This window comes from Gossypium arboreum, chromosome 8 (assembly GCF_025698485.1).
Source record: "Gossypium arboreum isolate Shixiya-1 chromosome 8, ASM2569848v2, whole genome shotgun sequence".
NCBI classification, from domain to species: domain Eukaryota; kingdom Viridiplantae; phylum Streptophyta; class Magnoliopsida; order Malvales; family Malvaceae; genus Gossypium; species Gossypium arboreum.
In genome coordinates this window covers 130,781,547-130,795,100 of record NC_069077.1, presented here as the reverse complement: position 1 = coordinate 130,795,100, position 13,554 = coordinate 130,781,547, and the positions used below count along the sequence as shown (strand labels likewise).

At 32.6% G+C, this 13,554-nt stretch overlaps 1 long non-coding RNA gene across 1 annotated transcript; it reads right to left on the bottom strand.

Annotated features, from left to right (window-relative positions):
- Positions 1-9,920: 9,920 nt before the first annotated feature.
- Positions 9,921-12,943, bottom strand: LOC128296559 (uncharacterized). The gene is made up of 2 exons (XR_008287185.1): positions 12,868-12,943; positions 9,921-10,351 (listed from the first exon to the last, which is right to left on the bottom strand). It is a non-coding gene; the product is annotated as an uncharacterized LOC128296559 (long non-coding RNA).
- Positions 12,944-13,554: the final 611 nt, after the last annotated feature.

Below are 13,554 nucleotides of genomic sequence, written 5' to 3'. Positions count from 1 at the left end.
AATTACTTGGCTGTCTTATATATATATACCTTCGAATAATAGTGACCTAGATGGTCGAATATTTCCAAAGCACATTCTTCGTCAATTTTCAACTTTCCATGTTCCTTTCCACTTATTCATAATCACACCCTTATTTTTAAGTATTTCAACATGACAAATACTGAATTACCGTAGGCACATAAAGAAACAAACATATTTCTTATCACATATACGTAAATGTGAAAAACATAATTCTTACCTTGTACTGGTACATTTAGCCCAACCCATACTCAAATCATAAGGCTTTTGGGCAGAATATGCTCTAATACATAAGAACATTTCATCACATACTTCATTATACAGGCATACCATTACCAATTAGATCATTCACATATTTGGAGTCATAATATTAATCACATTTACTTACCTCTTCGATCATCGATAATTCACCTCAAATCACTCCACCGATGAGTAAGTAATACCTTTTGAACATCTTAAATACATAACACTTATTTGATGGTAACTTATTGCAAATACTCAATATCAAAGTCTTACTTGAATCCTAGCATTTAGCCGTCGGGTCTTTAAAGCTCGGATATAGTACAAGCACGAAGCCTATGGACGTTAATCAAGATAATATTCTCGCATAAGGCCTCATGGGTTTTAACCCGGATATAGTATCGACACAAATGCCCTTCGGGACTTATCTCATTTATACACTTTCACATCCATCACGTTGGCCACTCGTACCCTGTCACATATATACACCTTCACATTCATCACATTGGCTATTCACCTTATCACATATATACACCTTCACATTCATCACATCTGCCATTAGGCCTTATCACATATATATACACTTTCACATTCATCACATCGGCCATTAGGCCTTATCACATATATACACACTTTCACATTCATCACATTGGCCATTCAGCCTTATCACATATATACACCTTCACATTCATCACATCGGCCATTAGGCCTTATCACATATATACACATTCACATTCATCGCGTAAAATCTTAAACCAAAATATAAATTTTTCATGTATTCACATCACAATTATTCAAATATGCTTCACATACCACATATACTATCATGTACATACTTGGGCTTGGTTGAATCTACATCAATCACTTTTCCAATGAATAATTCAATTTCACGCCATACTATCATTTCATATTCGAATACTCATAAACTTACAATTTCACAAATTTTAATATCAAAGATCCATCTAACACTCATATATCATTTTACAATATCACAATTAGAATTCAAGTATGGGTTTAATCAATAGCTTATGAGCAACTAAAACAAGTTTTATCCATGTTTACAACAAAAATCACATATTCACTACAAGCTGTTTTCCTGACCAATGGTCACTAAATTATTTATAACCGGAGCTACAAGGCTCCAAATCACTTTCCGTTAATTTTCCTGAATATAGACTCGTATATCTTCCATCCATAAAATTTTCAGAATTTTAGGTTTGGCCAATCAATACCAGATTTTTCTTAAAGTTTCCCTGTTTCACTGTTTGACTAACCTGACCAGTCTTCACTACGAATCAAAATTCTCATTGTACAGAATTCAAAGTATGTTCTATTTGATTTCATTTGAAACTAGACTCATTAAGGAGTCTAAGCATATAAATTTTATCTTGTAACCATTTTTGTACAAATTATAGTGATTTTCTTAAAACAGAATAGGGATTTCGAGTCATTCTGACCCTGTCCCACACAACTTTAAATATCTCTTTATAGGAAATTTCTTTGCTTCCACGGTCTCTTTTATACGAAACTAGACCAACTAAGATTTAATTACATATATTATTCAGCCTATAATTCCACACCAACAATTTATAGTGATTTTCTAAAATCACATTACTGCTGCTGTCCAAGCAAATTATTACAATTTGCTCTTAAATTTCCAAGTCCAAACACATATGAACTTACCATTTGAGTTTAAGACATATCATGGCCACATCATATCTTATTAAATCAACTCATTATGTCCTATTATGGTTGAATTTACTCAACGTTTAATCGCTTAAAACTTACCTCGAAGTGGTCGACGACTAGATATCCACGGCTATTCGCTTACTTTCTCTTTTCTCCTATCCGACTTTGATCCTCTTTGCTCTTAAGCTTAAGTAAAACAATAGATTTGCTTAAGTACTTAACTAATATTATTCACTCAACAATCACATTTGGAAATAACTTATCATTTAATCTATATCTAAAACAATAGATTTCAATATGTATCATATTTAATAAAACATGCCATGACTCAATTTCATGCTTATTTAATTTATATCTAATTCACATTCACAAGCAAAGAGTCACTTAATTTATCATGCTTCTTATACATGAATCTAATCATATCACCGAATGTCCTCGTGTGTACATGGTACATACATAAGGCATATATATATATGTTCGTACCTATATATGACTATCATCATTTAACCATTTACTCCTAATTATGCACAACCGCATACACACATGCATATATGTATAATACATGCCTTAATATTATATACTTTTATTTTCAAATTACAGCATAGTTCCAAAACATATAGCTAATTCCGACTGTCATCTTATCAACATTTACCACAATACCAATTTCCATTTATCTTCAATGTTGTACACACGAATACTTACACTCTCATATGCATACAATCCATTTAAGATCATTATATGCCCCATTTAGCCCTAACCATTCAAGCTTAAACTTTCCTACACTCTTATCCAATGTCATACGTAATGCCGAATGTCCAATTTAACCAAACTTCAAAATTTAACCTTCATCACTTTAATTGACCATTACCTACTCTTCACAACTTTAAATACGAAGTAATTAACACCCATACTTTTATACCGAATTAACTAACACTTATAGTCCTTAGCCAAATGTTATTAAACTTTTGTCATCATAGTATTTCTACTTATCACTTTACACAATATTATCAAAGCTGAAACCTATGCATAACCCTACTCACATTATTCAAATTATACCCTTAAAATTCATATACAATGCCAAACCTCTAATTCATTCACTTCTATAACCCAAACGGCAATAGCTTACATTTTAACATTTAAATACCAAGCATTTGTTCAAGTAAATATAATTACTAACAACTAAGTATTAACTAACTCAAACTTCATTAAAACATGAGAACAACAATCTATCCTCTTCAATTTCTCCCATGGTCGAATGCTCAAATCCTTTCCAAAAATCAAAATTTTAATATGGGTTGAATAAAGAGCTTGGTAGCTAACTTAAAATTAACAAGAATTTTAAGAATTGATTAGAAGTCTTACCTTGATTCAAGCCTAAAGTGACCGAATGGAGCTCCCCCCTTTCCCTCTTACAATTCGGTCATGAATAACAAAGATGAAGCTTTTTTTTCTTCACCCAAATTCTCACTTATTTCTTCATTCAATAATATTATAAAATTATAAAACCATTTAGTTGCCTTAAAACTAGTAAATAATACATATATATTGTCATAAACATCAACATGGCGGCCACTATCATGAAAAATGGGGACTTTGACATGCAAGTCCCCATATTTAATCCATGCAACAATTTGGCCATTTTAAAATTAACCAACACATTTTCAATGTTTCTCACATAAGCCCTTTTGATTAAATTTGCATTCAATTGACAAAATCAAAGCATCAAAATTTCACACACAAATTGTAACATAATATAGACATGAAATTTAACAATCAATTTCTTGTGTGACTCGGTTTTGGGGTCTTGAAACCACTTCCGACTAGAGTCAAATTAGGGATGTCACAACTCTCCCCTCTTTAGGGATTTTCATCCTGAAAATCTTACTAGCGGCTAGGTTAGGATAATGTCCTCTTATTACATCATGTCCATATAAACATTAACTCATCGATAGCAATTGTAATTCATTATTGATTTCGCATCGATCTATAAAATCATTTTCTTATCTTAAAACAAATACATAAACATTTCTACAAGTAGGCACATATATCTCATTTTCTTGATTTCATAAGCAATAATCACTTAATTTAATTCACAAATGCGTTTCAAACACATATTAAGCACATATTAACATGTATAATTCACATCATCAACCCACATATTTGTAACCCACATTTTCATTCATGTATAAGTCAGAACTTTGACCGAACGCATACATATATTCAAACATCCCAATAAATATCCTTTATAACTCCATCATCTCTCACTATTCAACTTAACTTATTTCCAACAGAAAATCAACTTCCACATACCGGTATCGCTTATTCTAATCTTACTTAATTTATCATCTTAAATATACCCGTTGAATCATTCGAAATCATTACGGATACTCATTAAGCACATATAGCTCTTACAATGCCATATCCTGGATATGGTCTTACATATTCTCACATATCGAGCCGATGCCGTGTCCCAGACATGGTCTTACACACTATCTCAAATCAATGCCTTCGTCCCAGACGAGGTCTTACATGAATTCCACTTCACACACTTAGTGCCCACTGACCGATCTCGCACTCGTAGTGCTCGGTTAAAGGAATTCGCACACACACAGTGCCTCTAATCATTCACACACATAGTGCTCTTATTCATTCGTTATTACACATTGAAAACAAACTTAACCAAGTCTATAAAACATCATATATGTACACTTTAAACGTATTCTTTCATTTAACTTTGAATTCATACGGTAATGAACACTTAAACCTTGCTCGAATCAAGGCATTAAGCACCGCTAAGCACGAAGACCGAATACATATCACGGCAAGACAAAGCTGCTAGGCTCGAAGGCGAATACATATCACCAAGACAAAGCCTGCTAGGCTCGAAGGCGAATACATATCACCAACAAAGCTCGCTAGGCACGGCGGCGAATACATATCACCAAGATGATCGCTCTTGAACTCGGTCCGGGATACATCACTAGCATGAATGCTCTTGATTTAGCCGGATATATCACTAGCATGAATGCTCTTGATTTAGCCGGATGTAACACCAAGACGAATGCTCTACGGGACTTAACCGGATATATATCGCCAAGACGAATGCTCTTGGGACTTAGCCGGATCATCGTCGAGACCTTTAGCTCGAATGAAATCTCCATATAAAGCCAGCGGATCTTAATCCGCACATAATCTCCACACATATAGTCATCGGGTCTTTAAGCCCGGATTCACATCGTTGAGTCTCGTACATATTTATTCACATGTTACCACGATTCACATAGCAAAATCACATTTGAAATTCAAGTCCACTAATTCGCACATAGGCATATAACATGCTCATTGACTTTGTGTTGTGAACATCATTCAAATCTAATACATGTATACCTCTTTTACCAAACTTCCACTCAATGAGCAAACACACATAAGAATATATACATATCCCCAATTTTGTTCTTTGTTAAATTCTCTAATAGCCATTCGGCTACACAAACAACATGTTTATGATTTCTTTCTCAATAACCTTATTATGGTAAGGACAATAGGATATCATTCATCTATCATACATGTATATCATGGCATTTTAAATTAAATACCAAATTCACTTTCTCAAAACTTACTCATATCATACCTTTCTCAATATTGACGATCATAAGCATGTCTCAAGACTTTCAATACCATCTGCCATGTTCGATTGGGATCGAATTCATTACAATATGAGAAACACTTTTAACTGTCGTAAATCATCACACTATCTTATTATCACTCTATGGCATGTATAACTAGATCGACATGTGCTACGTTAGTCCTAGAATCGACTAAACCGTAGCTCGATACCACTAAATGTAACACCCTATCCCAGTAACATCGCGAGAATAGGATGAGGCGTTACTGAAATTAGGAATAAGATCGGAAGAATAAAATTTTAAACTCCTTCTTTAATGTTGTTTTTTTTTTTGAAATAACGAACATTCATTTAGATAAGTACTAAACACGACCAGGATAAAATCTAAACTTCTATAAGTAAACGTCCAACAGATGCCATTTTCGTATGGCTTATATACAATAGTCATAATATCATTCTCTGTATTGTCTATCCTATACATGCCATAAGCTAAGTCTAATTACATAGTTGCCGCAATGGTAGATAGTGTGACGAAGTCTTGATGATCCCGAAATGGTAGTCGAATCCACAACCTATAACCAAAACATGATTGAACGAGTAAGCTTTTGCGAGCTTAGTAAGTTTTAAGCAACACAAAGTGTTCTCATTCACTATCATTGGTCATTCATTTCAACTGTTCGATGAAGTTAATCTAGAGCTTCATCTCGAACCATAATATCAATAGACGAATTACTTGGTCATCTTATATATATATACCTTGAATAATAGTGACCTAGATGGTGAATATTTCCAAAGCACATTCTTCGTCAATTTTCAACTTTCCATGTTCCTTTCCACTTATTCATAATCACACCCTTATTTTTAAGTATTTCAACATGACAAATCTTGAATTACAGTAGGCACATAAAGAAACAAACATATTTCTTATCACATATACGTAAATGTGAAAACATAATTCTTACCTTGTCTTGGTACATTTAGCCCAACCCACACTCAAATCATAAGGCTTTTGGGCGAATATGCTCTAATACATAAGAACATTTCATCACATACTTCATTATACAGCATACCATTACCAATTAGATCATTCACATATTTGGAGTCATAATATTAATCACATTTACTTACCTCTTCGATCATCGATAATTCACCTCGAAATCACTCCACCGATGAGTAAGTAATGTCCCTTTGAACATCTTAAATACATAACACTTATTTGATGGTAACTTATTGCAAATACTCAATATCAAAGTCTTACTTGAATCCTAGCATTTAGTCAGTGGGTCTTTAAAGCTCGGATATAGTACAAGCACGAAGCCTATGGACGTTAATCAAGATAATATTCTCGCATAAGGCCTGCGGGGTTTTAACCGGATATAATCTCGACACAAATGCCTTCGGGACTTATCTCATTTATACACTTTCACATCCATCACGTTGGCCACTCTACCACACATATATACACCTTCACATTCATCACATTGGCTATTCAAATTTATCACATATATACACCTTCACATTCATCACATCGCCATTAGGCCTTATCACATATATATACACTTTCACATTCATCACATCGGCCATTAGGCCTTATCACATATATACACACTTTCACATTCATCACATTGGCCATTCAGCCTTATCACATATATACACCTTCACATTCATCACATCGGCCATTAGGCCTTATCACATATATACACATTCACATTCATCGCGAAAATCTTAAACCAAAATATAAATTTTCATGTATTCACATCACAATTATTCAAATATGCTTCACATACCACATATACTATCATGTACATACTTGGGCTTGGTTGAATCTACATCAATCACTTTTCCAATGAATAATTCAATTTCACGCCATACTATCATTTCATATTCGAATACTCATAAACTTACAATTTCACAAATTTTAATATCAAAGATCCATCTAACACTCATATATCATTTTACAATATCACAATTAGAATTCAAGTATGGGTTTAATCAATAGCTTATGAGCAACTAAAACAAGTTTTATCCATGTTTACAACAAAAATCACATATTCACTACAAGCTGTTTTCCTGACCAATGGTCACTAAATTATTTATAACCGGAGCTACAAGGCTCCAAATCACTTGCCGTTAATTTTCCCTGAATATAGACTCGTATATCTTCCATCCATAAAATTTTCAGAATTTTAGGTTTGGCCAATCAATACCAGATTTTTCTTAAAGTTTCCCCTGTTTCACTGTTTGACTAACCTGACCAGTCTTCACTACGAATCAAAATTCTCATTGTACAGAATTCAAAGTATGTTCTATTTGATTTCATTTGAAACTAGACTCATTAAGGAGTCTAAGCATATAAATTTTATCTTGTAACCATTTTGTACAAATTATAGTGATTTTCTTAAAACAGAATAGGGATTTCGAGTCATTCTGACCCTGTCCCACACAACTTTAAATATCTCTTTATAGGAAATTTCTTTGCTTCCACGGTCTCTTTTATACGAAACTAGACCAACTAAGATTTAATTACATATATTATTCAGCCTATAATTCCACACCAACAATTTATAGTGATTTTCTAAAATCACATTACTGCTGCTGTCCAAGCAAATTATTACAATTTGCTCTTAAATTTCCAAGTCCAAACACATATGAACTTACCATTTGAGTTTAAGACATATCATGGCCACATCATATCTTATTAAATCAACTCATTATGTCCTATTATGGTTGAATTTACTCAACGTTTAATCGCTTAAAACTTACCTCGGAAGTGGTCGACGACTAGATATCCACGGCTATTCGTTTACTTTCTCTTTCTCCTATCCGACTTTGATCCTCTTTGCTCTTAAGCTTAAGTAAAACAATAGATTTGCTTAAGTACTTAACTAATATTATTCACTCAACAATCACATTTGGAAATAACTTATCATTTAATCTATATCTAAAACAATAGATTTCAATATGTATCATATTTAATAAAACATGCCATGACTCAATTTCATGCTTATTTAATTTATATCTAATTCACATTCACAAGCAAAGAGTCACTTAATTTATCATGCTTCTTATACATGAATCTAATCATATCACCGAATGTCCTCGTGTGTACATGGTACATACATAAGGCATATATATATATGTTCGTACCTATATATGACTATCATCATTTAACCATTTACTCCTAATTATGCACAACCGCATACACACATGCATATATGTATAATACATGCCTTAATATTATATACTTTTATTTTCAAATTACAGCATAGTTCCAAAACATATAGCTAATTCCACTGTCATCTTATCAACATTTACCACAATACCAATTTCCATTTATCTTCAATGTTGTACACACGAATACTTACACTCTCATATGCATACAATCCATTTAAGATCATTATATGCCCCATTTAGCCCTAACCATTCAAGCTTAAACTTTCCTACACTCTTATCCAATGTCATACGTAATGCCGAATGTCCAATTTAACCAAACTTCAAAATTTAACCTTCATCACTTTAATTGACCATTACCTACTCTTCACAACTTTAAATACTAAGTAATTAACACCCATACTTTTATACCGAATTAACTAACACTTATAGTCCTTAGCCAAATGTTATTAAACTTTTGTCATCATAGTATTTCTACTTATCACTTTACACAATATTATCAAAGCTGAAACCTATGCATAACCCTACTCACATTATTCAAATTATACCCTTAAAATTCATATACAATGCCAAACCTCTAATTCATTCACTTCTATAACCCAAACGGCAATAGCTTACATTTTAACATTTAAATACCAAGCATTTGTTCAAGTAAATATAATTACTAACAACTAAGTATTAACTAACTCAAACTTCATTAAAACATGAGAACAACAATCTATCCTCTTCAATTTCTCCCATGGTCGAATGCTCAAATCCTTTCCAAAATCAAAATTTTAATATGGGTTGAATAAAGAGCTTGGTAGCTAACTTAAAATTAACAAGAATTTTAAGAATTGATTAGAAGTCTTACCTTGATTCAAGCCTAAAGTGACCGAATGGAGCTCCCCCCTTTCCCTCTTACAATTCGGTCATGAATAACAAAGATGAAGCTTTTTTTTTCTTCACCCAAATTCTCACTTATTTCTTCATTCAATAATATTATAAAATTATAAAACCATTTAGTTGCCTTAAAACTAGTAAATAATACATATATATTGTCATAAACATCAACATGGCCGGCCACTATCATGAAAAATGGGGACTTTGACATGCAAGTCCCCATATTTAATCCATGCAACAATTTGGCCATTTTAAAAATTAACCAACACATTTTCAATGTTTCTCACATAAGCCCTTTTTGATTAAATTTGCATTCAATTGACAAAATCAAAGCATCAAAATTTCACACACAAATTGTAACATAATATAGACATGAAATTTAACAATCAATTTCTTGTGTGACTCGGTTTTGGGGTCTTGAAACCACTTCCCGACTAGAGTCAAATTAGGGATGTCACATTCCCGATATGGCTCGCTTGAACTTCCTGATATATAGCTATCCGGAGCTTCTTGATTAATGGCTCTTCGGAGCTACCCGTTATTGGCTCACACGAGCTTCCTGGATATGGCTCTTATGAGCTTCCCGTTATATATCCCGGATAAGCTTCCCATTACATGGCTCACATGAGCTTCCCGTTATATGGCTCGAGAGAGTGCTTCCCGATTATGTGCTTTAATAAGCACTGAATTGACGAATCATTGATTTGTACACCTCGTATGTACTACCTGGATATCCATCGATATTTCAATGATTCAATGGACAAAAATCTTGATGTGAGAAAATATAAGTTTTAAATAAATTATTTTTCAAATATCCTTGAAATACCTGAGAATTGTTATACGATGAACTTATCACTGTTTTCTTGATATTTATGTAAATTATACGACTTACTTGTTTGATGAGAACATATGATTAGGCAATTGGCCAAAATGTTTTGGATGCATGTTTTGGATGCTTACTTTAAATGAACATGATTGGTAAGTTAAATTCTTGTTATACGAACTTACTAAGTATTAAATGCTTAAGCTGTTTATTTCTTCTGTTTTATAGTACTTGGAGCTCGTAAAGGTTGTAAGCAGGTCGGAATAGGATCACACTATTCTTCAGCTCACTTTAGTATAGTTAGTATATTACTTTTAGCATAATGGCATGTATAAGCTAAGTTAGGCCAAATAATGAAACGTTTTGGTTGTAATTAGCCATTGGAATGGCTAGTGATGGTATGTTTGATATATATATATATATATGCATAAGGTTGTATTATGTTTGGTATATGAGTGTGCTTGGATTGGTATTTTAGGTATAAACATATTTAAGTAAGTATATGATCATTTGAGTAAGTTGGATGGTTAAACAAATGTTATGATATACCATGCATAATACTTAGTTTTGACTTGGTTTTAATGTCTTAAAATTGGTTGGTGAATGTTTTAAAGTGTTGATGTAAGTGGAAGACAAATTGGGTGAGAAATAAGACTTGGAAATGACCTTATTTTGTCCACACGGGCAAAGACATGGGCGTGTGTCTCAATCGTGTATGACACACGGCCAAGCACATGGGCGCGTATTTTGGCCGTGTGTCCCCTGCATTTTAAAAGTTCAAAACAAAATGCTCAAGATTTTTCACACGGGCGTGTGACTTGGCCGTGTGACCCCTGCACCTACACACGGCCTAGCACATGGGCATGTGGCTTGGTCGTGTGACCCAAGTTAGAGTGTAATACCCCATACCCGTACCTGAGACCGAGATAGGATACGAGGCATTACCGAGATTTTCAGAATAATTTCAATTAATTTATATTATTTGGTATTCATTTTCATGTTTCATGTAACATCCTTTTCATATATTCAATTTAAAATATCATATAAAATACGATACAATACTTAAATTGTCATATTTACATGCTCATTCAGGGTATCCGAACCTACCTGACTAAATTGCAGTAATACCAAGATTTAGGGGCATATTGGTAATTTACCATTTTCCCAAAGTTCACCCAATCTTAAATTGATAATTTCATTCAATTTATTAATTTAGATAATAAAACAATTTATTCCCTTCAATTTAGTCATTTTTGACATTTTTACAAAATTGCCCCCTAAAGTTTTACTTTTATTCAATTTAGTCCATGAGCTTAAAACATGCAAATTAGCCATACTAACTGAATATTCATATATATTTTCCTCCTCCTCCTCTCCATTCCACATCCTTAATGTATATAACATTCTTGTAAGTACGATTTCACAATTTACTTATTAATGCTCACATCAAGCTGTTCACACAAGTCATAGTCACTCAATTATTTATAATTTAAGCTACAGAGCTCTAAATTAAGATCCGTAATTTTTTCCTGAAACTAGACTCACATATCATTCCACCATAAAATTTTCAGAATTTTTGGTTTAGCCAATTAGTACAGTTTATTCATTTAAGTTTCCCCTGTTTCACTATCCGACAGTTCTAACCTCTCTTCACTAAAAATTAATTAAATCACAGTATAGAACTCGGATAATGTTCCCGTTGATTTCTATTGAAAATAGACTCATTAAGGATTCTAATCATATAAATTTGAGCCTATAATTAATTTTATCCAATTTTTGGTAATTTTCTAAAGTCAAAACAGGGAAACCCGAATTCATTCTGACCTTGTCTCACAAAATTCATTATATCTCATAATTTACAATTCAATTGATTACACTATTTCTTCTATGAGAAACTAGACTCAATAAGCTTTAATTTCATATATTATTCATTCTCTAATTCGATTTTTACAATTTATGGTGATTTTTCAAAGTCAACCTACTGCTACTGTTCAAAACTGTTTTAGTTCAAGATGTTTATTACCATTTTTCCTCTAAATTTCACAGGTCATGCAATTCAGTCCTTACTCAATTAGCCCATCTATTAAGCTAATTTTTCTCAATTAACATTTTATTCCATCATTCTAAACTATTACACAACCTTTGAAAATCAGAATTTTAACACTAAACCTTAAATTCACTACATTTTCACAATTAGATCCTAAAATCAATTTCTATTGAAATTACTTGATAAAATCATCAAACAACAAAATCAAAGCTTCAAATTCATTTTATTTCATCATAAACAGCCAACACTGATCAATGATAGCTTTTAATTTTGTTCATAAAATCAAAAACTAATGAATTAAACACTTGGACCTAATTGTAAAAGTCACAAAAACATAAAAATCTCAAAGAAAAGGGCAAGAATTGAACTCACATATGTCAAAGTATGAAAAACCAGCAGCTTTCAGACCTCCCATGGCGTTTTTGCTGAAGAAAAATGATGATATCTCTAGATTTTTCAATTTTGTCTTGTTTTATATGTTTAATTTGTGAAATTTCCCATTTTGCCCTTGTTTCTCCTTGTCTTTTTGCTAATTTTCTTACCCAACCGTCCAGCCCATACAATTTGGGTCCAATTCCCTTTTAAATCCCTCCTTTTTAATCACTTAAACTATTTAATCACAATTTAATAAATTTCGCATTATTTTCAATTTAGTCCTTTTTAATTAATTGACTAACCAAACGTTAAAATTTTCTAACGAAAATTTAATACTAACTTAATAACACTCCATAAATATTTATAAAAATATTTATGGCTTGGTTTATGAATTCGAGGTCTCGATACCTCATTTTCAACCCAATTTACCTGATTAATTCTTTTAAAATGGCAAAATTCACTAATTAAAAATAATTCTTTTAAGTTCGCGCTTGGCCTATAATTATTATTTATTAAAATTTCTAAACTTACTCGTCGGATTTAGTGATCTCGAATCACTGTTTCTGACACCACTGAAAAATTTGGCTGTTACATAGAGAGATACATAGGTATAGACACGGGCTGAGATACGACCGTGTGCCTCACATCGAATGCCCACACGACCTGGAATACGGGTGTGTCACT